General features: G+C 42.4%; 1 protein-coding gene across 4 annotated transcripts in view; it reads right to left on the bottom strand.

Annotated features, from left to right (window-relative positions):
* serpinh2 (serine (or cysteine) peptidase inhibitor, clade H, member 2) overlaps positions 1-15,121 on the bottom strand; it is a 107,608-nt gene that overhangs the window by 77,554 nt on the left and 14,933 nt on the right. Inside the window, exon 1 of one of the 4 annotated variants that reach the window (XM_051428726.1) lies at positions 2,475-2,590. The exons of 2 other annotated variants lie outside the window; for them this stretch is intronic. The gene's annotated coding sequence lies outside the window, so the exon portion shown is untranslated. Of the gene's footprint in view, positions 1-2,474; positions 2,591-15,121 lie in introns of those variants that run through there. One more of the 4 variants, XM_051428723.1, reaches the window with a different exon arrangement.

Below are 15,121 nucleotides of genomic sequence, written 5' to 3'. Positions count from 1 at the left end.
TGATTATTATTATGTTATTCTTGTAATTATTCAATCATTCCTTGTAATTATCTATAACTTCTGCAAGCCACAATCTTAAACTCATTGCTATTTAATTTCTGTCACTGTGGAATATGTTTACATTTACATTGTATATAGGCTTTTATTTTTTTATTATTTTTATTTCCATTTTTATTTCTATCATTACTTTTACTTATGTATGTACCTATGCATACATTTCTATTCTGTATATTGTGTTAGATATTGTATTATTTTTTATTCTTTACCATGTGTGAGTCGATCAACTGTAACAAACACATTTCCCACTGGGGATCAATAAAGTATTTCTGATTCTGATTCTGATAATGGTAGAATACACTTCTTTGAAAATGTCAACATATTGTTATATATGTCAATATGTCAATTCCGGAAGTTCTATGAAGAGACATCTTTAAAGTAATAAAGATTCTTTCTTTAACCTTCCTTATTTTTTTTACCATCGCCTCTAGGGCTGCCACTAAAGATTATATTAATTATCGATTAATCTGTCAATCATTTTCTCGATTAATCAATTCTTTCCAAAGCCCAAGGTGATGTCCCCAAACCAAAGATATTCAGTTTATTTTCATACAGGATTAAAAGAAATGAGAAAATATGAAGCTGAAATCAGAGAATTTGGATTGTTGCAGCTCTAATTACCTCATCACTATTGCTGAGTGAGATGCATCATAGTTAACTATTTATCACAGTTACAAACACCTCAGCTCCAACCTGTAGTCACAAATACTAGAGTCAAACAGATTGAAAAAAAAAAAACATCTAAGATTAACTAAATTAATCTATTTGGTCTATTTGATTGTAGTCCAATCATTCCATTTATTGTAGTCACCCTATGATAGTTGTTTGCAGATAATCCCTCTTAATATCTTGATAACATCTTAGACTTAAAGTATGTCGACACATGAAATCTAACACAGTGAAGTAGACATGATCTATGTGCACTAGGCCACATTCTTCCTCTGGCTTGCTGGATTCTTTCCTGCACTTGACTTGCCCGTCTGTTGCCGTGCACCAAGAGGAAGAATGAGAGACGCCATTGACTCAGACTCTCCACCTACAACAGACTCCGCATTACACTATTGATTGACATCATCAGTGACTAAAGTACCACAGCCGAAGTGTGGAATAGCAAAGGTAACAGGTTGCAACACGTGCCACGCTCTGGGCTTTCACCTTTAGCCAAGATATCCAGAGGGGATCCCGTTTTCTGGTAAAAATGTCTGCGAGTGGTGAGTATTGAGAAAGACAGACAGTTAGTCATGGCGGCGGGAGAGGCAGACTTTGAATAAATCTTGTCGGATTGAGATAACTGTTGGAACGAGCAACCCTATTGCCAAACAGATATATGACCACTTTTTTTCAAAGATTAACAACAAAGGGAAGTTTAGGGCACGATACACTTATCGCAAATTAGATAAGGTTATATGTCTGATTAAGGTTAGGCAACTACTGTACCTTTTTTAATTTAGGGAAAGGTTGTCGTTACAGTACAAATCAAACGTAAACTCCAGTTTCCTACATCAAGGTTGGATGCTGCACACGCCCACCCTTCCTGCCTTTCCTTACACTTCACCTTGCAACATAAAGGACACAGGACTTTCTGTATTGGCAATAAACAGGGACACTGGATGTAAATCATGGACTGCAGAATATTTCTAGGATACTGGGCTGGGAACAACAACATGCTTTAAAGCAAAAACACTGACAATTTTGTCCCTGATCACATTTTCACACGTTTGAAATGTGCATGTGTTGAAGGATATACATAATATTTATTCACAAAGAGGCAACAACATATTTTCCAAATCATTGTGGCATGGCAATTGCTAATAGGAAAACTTCAAGCTTTCAAAAAATGTTGTAAACTGACATCAGTGAGTTATTTAGGCCAAGATTCAACAAAACAATGCAGATAGCAGCCAAGATCTCAACCCCTATTTTTCCATTCAGCATTAGTTCAGCCTGTCAGATTTATATTTATTCCACATTAAAATATTTTGCTTGTTGTGTCAACAGCTAAACTCCAACAAGAAACATGCACGATAACAACTGTTCATATTATTTAAGCAAAACATATCTCTACAAATATAGTAAGACCAAACTCAGGTGGTGTTTATACCTCCTGAATGCATATGTGAGCTGTACTTCCAAGCAGGGAGCTTGTACTCTATCTGCCGTCTTTCCCATACGATAAAATGCAGCATGATAAACACATCGACTCGCTGACTGACACGGCAGATCAGTGGCAAGACGAAAAGACATTTCTGCCAAACAGCCATGAGAGCTACAGGTAAATACACCCAAGATAACAACCTCCATCTCTCTCTTTCTTTCTTTATTGCCACCTACTCTACCTCCTCCTTTCTCCCATTTCTGCCTTGTGTCCCCCCCCCCCAAACCCCACACACACACACACACACACAAACCCCCCTCACCTCCCTGTGTGTTGTCGTGGCAACGCCGTGGCCGCCCCATTATAATGCCTGCGTGTTTGTAAGTGGAGTTGCTGCTTTGCCGCCGTTGGTTTCACCCTTTTTCTCTCTTTGTCCCTTTGAAATAGAGAATAAAAAACGGGGGCCGACAGACGGGGGAGAAGAAGAAGAGGAGGAGGTGGTAAGGGAGGTAGGTTTGGAGGAAGGGGGGTTGGGGGGGTGATGCAGGAGCTCTAGCAATCATTTAGCACTTCCCTCTCTTGCTTTTATCTGTCCTTAGAGCTGCTTTCTACATTTCCTTTTGTCTCTGAGGCTGGAGACTGCTCACCGCTCCTGTAAAAAGCAGCTGTGTGAGAGAGCAGCCATGAAGTTTATTAGGTTGATCACGCACACGCACACATGCGCACTCACACTTTTTTTCTCTCTCTCTCTCTCTCTCTCTCACGCACATATTTCCATTTCTAGCTCTTTCTCTCAAACACACATACATACTTTGAAACTCACAAACACACTCACCATTACAGAGAGACAGAGTGTATGGAGCTATTAGATGCATTGATGAGGACGCCCGTATCAAAGGGAATCCACAATGAGAACAAACATACAGAGCAGATGAAACACCTCCTTTATGTTAGGCTCCAGGAGCACAACACCTTCTAATCAGCAGGTACGTGCAAATGTGTGTGCACGCGCATGTGTGTGATTAGTAGATTTCTTGTCTTATATTTGTTTTCTGCACACGACGAGCTCCTATCTGTTCAGAGTTGTGTCTGGCAGTGTGTCTACACGAGCCAACTGACAGGTAGGTGTGTGTGCGTGTATGTGTGTGTGTAATCTCCCAGATAAGGTAGGCAGATAGAGCGAGCAGATAGACAGGGGTGTTGGGGATGAGATTGCAGGAGGGGCTTAGAGCTGAAGCTGTAAATCACTTAACCTGGGGCTAATGGGCTTATAGGCTGTACTACAGTACACACACACACACTGATACAAACACAAACTCAATCTCAGTTGCCCTCCCAAACACACAGGCACACACAAAGTAACTAAATTTCTGCAGTGTTGGGGCCCGAGGCCTCAATAAGTCTTATCTGAAATGTTAACTATTAAATCATGTCCATGCAGAATGTCAAATTAAAAATGGACTAATTTAGAGGATGTGTGTGTGCCGGTGACGTACTGCTCCACTATGCGTTTAATAAACTTAGTTTGTGTTGTGTGTTATGCACAACTTAGTGTGTGTGTGTGTGTGTGTGTGTGTGTGTGTGTGTAGGTACGCCATTCTGTTTTTGTTGTCCTGCATGTTTATTCATCATGGTTTGCCTTGGTGTTGCGTCACAAGGTGTGTGTGTGTGTCTGTGTGTCTGTGTGCATATGTGGGTGTTTCACATGAATATGCAATATAAGCTTTCATCCGACGTACACATGAATCACCGCAAAAGTTCTGTCGGACGAAAATGAAGTCAGGCCTGATGTATTAGTCAGTGTTTTTTAGGACCTGCATGTGACTCATCAAGTTGCGTGCATTTTTCCTAAAGCACACTTTTATCTGTAGTCGCGCTGCAACCTGATAGGGCGAGCTAACAGCTTATGCAGGCTCTAAGGGGGAACACACACACATATAACATGAAAAAGGAAATTGCTGTGAAAAGCGAGGTGTGTGCACGTGCAAGCTGGGAAACAAGCGAGCTGTCACTTGCCTTTCGTTTAGACACGCCCACGCCCACGCCCACACACACACACACACACACACACACAAAAAAAAAAAATAAGGTACACAAACACATCTTTCCTTCATGCAGGGTCACATATGGTGGCCCATTCTCCTGGTCAGTAGCTCATTACATTTCTCATTATGTCTTTACACACATTTGGCCGATCCTCTGCACCTGTTGAGGTGTGATATACCGGCTCTCTGTTCACACCTGCTCCTCCTCCTCCTCCTCCTGTTCCTCCCTCTATAGCTCTATCTCACCCTCCTGCCCTCCATCTCGCACTTCTCTCCCTATCACTCCATCTGTCTACCTGTCTCCCTGCCTGCCCGCCTCATCATCCTTTCCGTGTATCCGATGGAGACCACGCTGTTGCCAAGGCTACGGCAGCCATTGTGTACCCGGTTGCCAGGTGACTGGTCGCCGTGGCAATGATCAAGAATTCTGAAGCGCCGCCACCGCTGCCACTCCTCCTCCCCTCGATAAATAAATCTTCACTGCTTTTTCCCTCCTTTCTCCGCTCCGTCGTTGTCCTTCCCTCCCTCCTGTCGACACTGGTAGAAGAAAAGCACGGCGACCTTTAAGGGGAACTGAGCAACAATGAAGGGATGGGATGGATGATGGCTTGTTTGTTTTCATTTCCTACGCCTCTCTCTCCCACTCTCTCTTTTTCTCTCAACTCTATTTTTCTTTTCCCTCCATCCGTCTCGTCTCTGGCTGTCCAGCCTGCCCAGTTTAATAATGAATTGTCTCTGCTTTCTTTCTCATTTCCCTCTCTGCCCGCTTGTTTGATCACCCCTCCTAATTCTTCATCACACTCTCGTTCTCCATCCTTGTGTTTTATTTCACCAAACAGCAGACCATGAATGGCCCTCGCTTGGACCCTCTCCTCCCCGTCTTTGTTCATCCTGGCACTCAGGGTAATTCAACCTTCATCAGTCTCGTACCTCCTCCTCCTCCTCCTCCTCCTCCTCCTCCTCCTCTTCTCCTACCCCATTCGTTTTTAAAGCGCTAACCTTCCATCCTCTCTGCTCCCTCTTTCCTTTTCCCTCCTCATCACTGGACAATTTTGTCGGGCTTGTGGTGATGCTCTTATCCTTTTAATATGCTTACTCTAATGTGATAGTTAATTCCTGTTCCCCATCACAAAGAAAGATGATGGCAGATAAAATTGGTGTGCAGTAGGGTTTGAACATTATGGGGTTTTTTTTTTGGTTTTTTTTTTTTTTTAGCACTGATGAGTATTTTTTGGCATTTCCATTTCCATTAGACTGTATTTGGGCTGAAATTCATTTTACGTTTGACAGTCTTCAGGCCAAAAAAGATAAGAAGTATCCAGTTTTTGCTCCCAGAATTTTATTTGTGGCTTGAAGATGATGTGCCGCTAACCTCTATTGGAAGCAAAGATGATGGTGAAGAAGAAGAAAAAGAAGACATATCCACACATGTGGAAACTAATTAAACTGTGAACCATATCTCATTTTCCATCAAAGGCCTGAATTGGTTCTCAGCAAGCTGATGCGCTTGTTCAACCCAAGTGGGTATCAGACCGAAAGATAAGGGTAGTTACAGCAATACTTGAAACATAAAGTATATTTATACACAGGGGTGCTTAGCAGGGCTCAGAAGGCAAAGCTGAAAGGCCAGTGGTGTGTTTACTGTACATTACATTGGTTTTGGAGGCTAAGAGAATCAAATGTACAATTGCTGGTCAATCGTATGTGGACACCCAAATGTGATGGTTGAACATGTCAACCATTTGCTCCTTCATGAGATTGGGCACTGACGTTGGGCAAAAAGGCTTGGCTCACAGTCAGCATTCCCATATGATACTATGATACTAAAACTAAAACTAAAACTACAACTCTAGGCAAGAAAGCAAATAAGTGAATTTCCCATTTCTTTTAAATGGGCTTTAATAAACCCATTATGAAACAACATTAAGCAGTTAGAGGTGTCCACATATTTTGTACATCAATCTAATTGGGTAATCTTGGTGTAATTAAATGAAATCTTTTACAAATCTGATGTTTTCAAGCAGCAATCAATGCAGCAGATTTTATTGTGAAAGTAACCTTGTCTGCTCACCCATCCTCTAGATGTACTATCTTCAGCCAGCTGGCTGTGTGTGTGAGAGTGTGTGTGTGCGCCGTAGTGTAAAGGGCAGGTGATTGCAGTTTCCTGTGCCTGCACGTCGTGATGTGGTGAGTGTGTGTGTGTGTGTGTGTGTGTGTGTGTGTGTGTGTGTGTGTGTGTGTGTGTGTGTGTGTGTGTGTGTGTGTGTGCAGCCTCATCGCGTGTGTGACCAGGCTTGTCCCCTGATGTGTCCCCAAGCTTAGCCTGACGCTCCATTGATTTGTATGGAAATACTGCCTGTTCACACAGCAGGTCGAACGCCCTCTCTCTCTCTCTGTCATCAGTGCCCAGCTGTGGGACACTCACTGTGTTCTTTCATTTGATTGTGTGTGTGAGAGATCTGTGTGATTGAGTGAGGGTTACAGTATGTGGCTGAAAGGATGGGAGCACAAGATTGTCTGAATCACACGTGAGCTCATCAATTGTGTGTGTATATGTGTGTGTGTGTCATACAGATTCAATGTGTTGGTGTTTATAAGTGTGTGAACTCACATCTGTCTCTTGATGATACTGTTGATCAATCTTGTTAACTCACAGACACCATCTCTCTCTCCCTCTCACACACACACACACACACACACACACACACACACACACACACACACACACACACACACACACACACACACACACACCATGGTGTGAAATATAGTGACCAGAAGCACCATTCAACATCTTCCTATCATCATCATCCATCCTTTTGTTTACCACCCATTCTTCCTCTGATCCTCCTCTTCCTCCCTCATAAGATGAGTCAGTCCTGCCCTTTTCCTCCTCTACATCCTTCTGTCCTCCCTCCGTTTCTCCCTCTCTCCTCTCCCTCTGTCTTTCCCCACCATCTAAAACTCTCCCCCCTTCTGTCTCCCCCTTTTCCTCTCATATCCAGTCTCTCTTTCCCTCCCTCTTGCAGCCTCTCCTCTATCTCCATCCTTCCTTGTGTTCCCTCCCTTTCTCTCTCAGTATTCTGTTAAAGTCACGGCCCTATTCTGTTCACGTGCTCATCACTAAATGACAAACCAGAGACAGCTTCCGCCTCTTAAAGGCCAAAGCGAGATGTGTGCAAATCTATCTCTCCCTCCCTCAGCCCTTTTACCACTCATACAATATGTGTTTTTTGAGCCACCCCGGGCTTCACTCTGTCTAAAACTACGAGTAATGGCACTATTCACGACACCGCGCAGAAAGAAAAGGTCTGGCTGTAGCCTGCATGTTTGCTTTCTTCTATTTCATTTTCCATGGTAAAACACTGACTGGCAGTGTGTTCTCCTTTGTGGCAGTGGCAGCCATTTTCAGCTTTTGATGCATGTTGTACACATCAAAATGAAAGCCACCTAATCTCAGTATACACCTTCTTACTTGCAGAATAGAGTTTACTCGCCTTCAGAGGCTGACATAAATATTTATGGGATAAATTTGTCGTCTACATCACAGTGCGTATCATCAAACAGATGGAAGTTATATGAAGATAGGCTGTTTTAAGGGGGGAAGAAGAAATTGAATTTTGTTTACATTGGTTGTTGTTGGTCTCATGATGCCCAGACTTCTCCATTTTCCACTACATCACTGAATAAACCAAGTTATAAAAACTCGACTTTAATGTTGGTTTGTTTTTCAGTGAACAATATGATGCGCTTTTCGGAAAATTACACAAGCCTATATTTTTTCCCATCCCATGTGAAACCAATCCAAGTGTTGATTCCCACAAAAACATTTACATGAGCGCTACATAAAATGATCAGATGTGGCATCCTGTCTACCTGCTCCACAGTAGGTAATCAGAAAGATTCTCATTTGCAGTTGTTTTTCTTCAACCATTCACTGCAGGCAAACCTTTGAAGAAGATGGACCTGTATTAAGTGTTTGCAAGCGTTATTGCTTTACTGCTGTGCTTTGTGCTGAAGCAACAGTTCGATCTGAATATACAACTGCTCCTGCAGTTATTAAACGGGAGAAGGTGAGCTCACAACAGCTCATCTCGTGGAATCTCATAAGCCTCACATGGGTTAGAAAGACACAAAGCTTTGATCGATTATAATATGAAGGATGAGATAATTAGCTCCTGCTGGTGGCATCACCTCCTGAAGTCATCATGACATCACCCCAAAGTGATGTCCTTCAAATTCCCTCCCTTAATGCTGAATTCAGCCTGTGCAGCTACATGCAACCATATTTATGACTACGCATGATGACATCAGAAAGAGATTTTCTTTATGGCTCAATTTTATGCTACTCCTCCTCCTCCTCCTCCTTACTCCTACAAACTGTGACGTGTACGCAATGGGATGAAGTATAAGACAAATATGACCCTACGTGAGGCTGTGTGTGGCTGTGCGTGGAACTACAGCATAAATTGAACCATCATAAATTTTGTTTATTGTGCTGTGTCGGTGTATGTTTGTGTAAGTGTGAGTGGACTAGGTTTTTACTATCCTGTGACGCCAAAAATGCCCCCGTGGGAATAGATAACCCTAAAACAGTGGTCGCCTGTGAGTCGTTTATCCTGCAGTTTATTAGAAAATGTCTGTTTTTAGGGTTGGGTGTACAGGTTAAGGGCGAGGATAGTCCTCACTAGTAAATTAAAATGTGCGTGTTTACTTTAGTTGAACAGAAACACATGGCATGCAACCATTTGATCCGAAATAGGGTAAAAAAAACAACTTCACTTTCACTGTGGACTATGGTGTGTGTGTGTGTGTGTGTGTGTGTGTGTGTGTGTGTGTGTGTGTGTGTGTGTGTGTGTGTGTGTGTGTGTAGTATTAGCTGGTACTAGCTGGCAGCCATGTAGCTCAATAGTGGAATTAGGGTGATATTGGATATTGGATGGACTGTAACACATTACTCCACTTCACTGTCATGGACGGCAGAGTGCTTATAGCAAACATCACTTACTGCACACACTCAAACAGACACATGATAACGTCCATTTCACACACACACACACACACACACACACACACACACACACACACACACACACACACACACACACACACACACACACACACACACACACACACACACACACACACACACACACACACACACACACACACACACACCTTTTATGATATTTGGAGCTTGAAAGAAAACGACAAAAGAGGAGGACGTTTAAGGAAATGTTTTTGGGGGAGATTTAGGGAAGGAAAGTGCGTACCGCACATTAAGCACGTTCTTTCCTTTATGCGAGTGTGTATAAAGCTCTTTTATATCATTTTAGATAATTTCTTGCGCGTACAGGCTCCAGCTAAAGCATATTTCTCTCCTTTTATCAGCTTTTTTATCGCTCCATCCTCTTAACAAGCATTTTTCTGTCTCCTTTTGCTAAGTATGGTCTTTTTTTCACAGCCTCTCTCCCTTTCGTCAATCTTCCCATTTTGCCAACTCTTATTCAGTCATCTCTTTTTGTCTTTTCTTTCATCGTCGGTCCAGTCCTCTCTCAGCATTTATGTACTTGTACACTTTGCATTACAGACATGATATAGTATAGGTGCAGCACACTATCTTGAATCAGTCGTGACCTTTGGAGTGCATAACTTAATCTTTGTGATGTTTTTATGTTTTTAATGCATTCCTGTGGTTAGTGGTGCCTGGGGAGGAATAGTGTTGATTGAATTGTAATGTTTGAAATTGAATCTCTTCTCTGTTTGCCTTCTTATCCTCTTTCCCAGCCTTCCATACGTCTCTTGAGACTTCTATCTCCGTTTCGTCTGGTTTCTCCTTATGGTTTCACTGTCTCAATCTCATTGTTTCTTCACTACTGCATTTTGACTCTCTATGTCATCTTAATTCACATTTCTATGCTGCCGAGTTCAGCTAACTGCTGCCGTCTTGGACAGCAATTGTTGTTTTCTTGCTACTCTTAAGTACCATGCACGTTAAAACAACAAGAGTAGCAGGTGGCACATCATTTCATTACAACAATACTCTATAAGTAACTTGACGACAGGCCAAAATAAAACGTTTTTATCCTTGCTTTCTATAGTATGGGCACTACGGGATGGTTAAGGTTAGAGAAAGATCAGAGAACAGGCTAATTTTAACTGAAGGGACACAAACATTGGTCTCCTTCAAGGAAGTCACACACTCTACTCACACATCCACCACCTGGACCTCCACACCCTTACTTTCTGCTTTCGCTACAGGGCACACTACTTCCTGCACTGGCACTGAAAGTTGGCACTGGACATAGTTGTCTAATGTGGATGTAATTCCTCGACATATAAAGATATTTTGTTTAAGACTGAAACAACACTGTACATTTGGTGGTGGAACAAAGTGAGACAAACAGAATGATGCCATTTCACCTAAAATTTCATACGTATGAACAATTTAATCTGATCATCTAATAGTTATGATTCTGGATGCAGGGTGTTTGAGGTAAGTAGCTTGTGTAAAAAACAAGGTGTGCAAAATCAAGTGAGCTATTTATTCAATGCGTCAAATTCACATTCACATCATTGTCTAGCATTTTTCACTGTAGTTTTCTGCCTTCTGAGCAAAAACTCAAAGATTGAAATGAGATCTGCAATCAGCCTTTGCTGGTTATCTTTTTTTTACATTACTTATAAAAGTTGAACGCTGGAGTGGATTTGATAAGGCATTCCAACAGATTTGGATTCGATAAGCAGGTTTCACATTCAATAAAGTGCTATTGAACCCAAACTCTACATTTACACACATTCTATCTTTTGTGCCCTGTACATACATACATACATACATACATACATACATACATAGAGATGTTTGAATTTGGCCTACACTAAGTTTCTAAAAGTTTGTGCCATGTTATATCATCATCTAGTGGGTATACCCTCTGCATCTCACAAACTCTCCTCTTCTTTTTTCACTTTCTCCTTTATTTTTTGCTTCTTATGTTTCTCTCTCTCTCTCTCTTCCCTCTTTGATAAGTAATACACTGACCTTCTTTCCAGGCCTGGATTTATTGCGGGACTTTTTCTCATTTGCCCCCCCTCTTTCTCCCTCTCTATCATATCTGAAGCAAGAGGAAGAAATGGGGCAGACACTGCATACATTTACCGTACTGGCACACACCCATAAATACACACAGGAAGTGACAGACAAGGGAAGCATGGCCACAAGGGATGGGGGAGAGAGAGAAAGGCGGGGGGGTGGGGGTGGGGGTAGCTGACACCAATATGGTGTTCTATTTGTATGTTCATATTGGTAAACACCACCTCATCTGGCTTTAACGCTGTTTTCACGGTGACACCCTGAGCGTAATTATGACACATTGTCCTGCTTCTTGCCATTTTTCTTCGGCAGCTACCACATGCTCATCATGTGGACACACACACACACACACACACACACACACACACACACACACACACACACACACACACACACACACACACACACACACACACACACACGGTCGGACAGTGTGGCAAATCTGCACGCAGACCCACTTTGATAGAAATGGGAGTGCAAACACAAACACCGACGCACACCTAAACAAACTGACACACACACAGTGACTCACACAGACACACAAGCGTGTCACACTTGTCTTGCATTGTGTTTGCTTACTGGCTTTGTTCCATCCATCACACCATGACAGCCAGTCGCTGTTGATTAGAGCCATGTCAGCCTCAGCAGAGAAATCAATGGTGAAATATATAAATAAGAGCACAATTAAACCGATTGAGAGGAGGGGAGGCAACAAGTGGCCCATTGAAGTGACTCTTCCGGCCAGCAGAGGGCAGTAATGAGCTTCCCAGCCTCAGTGGAGGGAGAGAGGAGGGTGGCCTCAGGTTTCCTTTGTTGTTAGTTCTCCATCATTTTCCCCATTCCTTCAACTACGATGTGTGTATGACTGTAGGGAAATATACTTGTACGTGTGTTGGCAGTGCATGAGCTTGATAATGACCTCACCCTCGCAAATTATTTTCATCTGAACTTGAAAATAGTTCAAGTGCATCCGTTACAAAAAAACACAGCCCTGTTTCTCACCATCGATCATTGCACAGAACTGAAAACACACAGTTGGCCCCTGGAGTCCCCAGCAGTGTCATTCAGAGGCCTGTCTGATCATGAATAAAAATGATTCATGTGTTTTGGGGCTGGTGGAAAGTGAAGCATCCGGCCTTGGAACTCAAGGAGGTCAGTGAGTTTTTTTGAACCTGGCAAAAAATTTAAAAAATAAAGCAGAAGATGAAAAGTCACGGATACAGCACAAGACAGGCAGACAGTGAGAATATGAACCAAGCAATGCATAGATGAATGCAGAAAACTAAAAATAGAGGAAAAGACTTGTGAAGAGGCAACTAGAGTGGCCTGAAAAAGGAGCGAAAAGAAAAGGAAAAAGAGAGAAAATGCCGCCAGCTGCTCCTGATTCCTCAGCGGAGGAGTTGAGTGGCATTTTTATGAAGAAAAGGCACGCAAGCCAGGACGTCGAACTGCGCCCACTTCACGACAGCCTGGCACACGCACACACGCACAAACACACCCACACACACACTCACTCACTCACTCACTCACACACTCACTCACTCACTCACTCACTCACTCACTCCGGGGTAAAACGGCCTGCACCGATGCACACACTACAACTGCTCTGTGCATGTGTGGAAGTGGATGTGCGTTTGTGCAACTAGGAGCAGGAATGCACTCAAAAATGCTAATGCAAACCACATCTCCATAACCTGCATTTGTGTGTGTGTGTTTGCGAGTGTGTGTGTGTGTACATTTTTATTTCTGGCATTTCAAAGCTTCTTGTTTATGGCTCTCAACAAGTCACTTTCATGTCAAATCTCAAACGGACACACACACACAAGCTCTCTAAGTAACACCCCAGCGTGGTGTTGCTAATAGCACTAATTAATAGGCTAAATTCTGCTAATTGAACTCGCTTATGCTGAACCTCTCCCTTCCTCCTACTCCTACACTCCTCTTTCATTCTCTCTGGACTTCGGGACCAAGCTGTTAGCTTTAATTTAAATTTGCACGGTGATTACATGACTGTTCCATAGACTAATGCAATCTCTGCTCTTTCATCATTACTGTAAATAATTTCTCAACACTAATCCCGCGTTCACCTATTTTCAACCTTCTCTCGTTTTCAGCATTTGCTCCCCCTATCTTTATGCCTCAGTATCAGCCACTCCAACACAGACACAGACACAGACACACACAAACACACACAAACAAACACACACACACCTGCTTCTGTTTGAAGCCTCAAGGAGGAAAGAAGAGCAGGAGAAGAAGAAGAAGAAGAGCCAGTGTTCAGTTGAATGAGCAGAGTGTGGAGGAGAGAACGGGGTCTGGGAGGGACGTGGGGAGGGACAGCCATTAGCCACGCCAGCTGTTTCCCTTGCATATTAATACACAAGCAGGCAGGCAGGCAGGCAAACACACACACACACACACACACACACACACACACACACACACACACACACACACACACACACACACACACACACACACACACACACACACACACACACACACACACACACACACACACACACACACACACGCCAACTGACATGCAAAGTCATACTATGAAGACAAAATCTGGTGAGACAGGCAGAACAATCTGACATACTGTACTCCACATTAAACATCAAAGCCACGCGAGAGATTTACAACAGAGACGTATGCAGCAGATTCGTGACATATATGTGGACATGCATACACATGCTATAAAAGGTGAGTGGAAATCAGAAATGCATGACACAGAGATAAAAGGACATGCATCAGATTTATAACAGATATGTCCATATTCATAATAAGTCCACTGGCATGCCAGAGCACACACACTCACACACGCACAAGCTACAAAGACTAAAAACAGATGCGTGAGATTTACGTCGTCGAGACATGCTGTCCAGATTCACAGCAGATACAGTGGAACACGCGCTCGCACTCACATGCACGCACTCACAAACAAACCCAAGCTATCAAGAGGAGCGTAGAAATCAGACATCTAAAATATATATATATGCATAAAACCCCGAAGAAAACACACGCACAGGAGACACATGCTGTGCAGATACATAGCAGATGTGGCAGCGCGCACACACACGGGAGTCTGCACGAGGAGGAAGAAAGCATGCAGTGCAGTATGATGGGTACAGAGAGGAAGAGAAACAAAGAGAGGAGGAGAGAGAGAGAGGTAGGGCAGAGGGTGGCGATGATTGTGGCTGTGGCTCAAAGAATTCCCCGAGTGAGCATTATATATTGAAAAGGGGATAAAGTGCAGAATTGCCTCTTCCCTTTTTCTCTCTGTTGTGTTTCCACCAGAACGAACAAACACTGTCACATCCCTGAAAGCTTCTGACAATGTTATGTGCTGTATACTACGATGCAATATGATGTACTACACATAATATTACATAGTATATAGGACACGCAATAGCATTTAAACATTGTGTAGTAACTGTGGAATTTATATAGATTACATATGAATTTATTATTATTAAATGAATAATTAATTTATTCATATAGATAGGTAGACAAATTATTAGAAACAAAGCTTAATATAAAGCAATATCAAACCATAAAATTGAATTAATACTTGATTTATCATAGGGCTGTTATACTAGACTGAATTAGTTTTAGCTTGGTAAAATACACTAAAGTGTACATAATGTACAAAGCAGATTCTATCAAGCCTGTTAAGATCATACTGAACATAATTAAATAATTAAAAGTTTGGACAGGAAGCTGCTAAAATCTCACTACAGCCATCTGCTGTTTTCAAGAAACTAAATATGTTAACTTTAGATGATTTCATTATATTTAGCGCTAAAATGATTACACAATTAATCAATGAGT

This window comes from Dicentrarchus labrax, unplaced genomic scaffold (genome assembly GCF_905237075.1).
Source record: "Dicentrarchus labrax unplaced genomic scaffold, dlabrax2021, whole genome shotgun sequence".
Lineage (NCBI taxonomy): Eukaryota > Metazoa > Chordata > Actinopteri > Moronidae > Dicentrarchus > Dicentrarchus labrax.
This window is presented reverse-complemented; position numbering and strand designations above follow the sequence as displayed.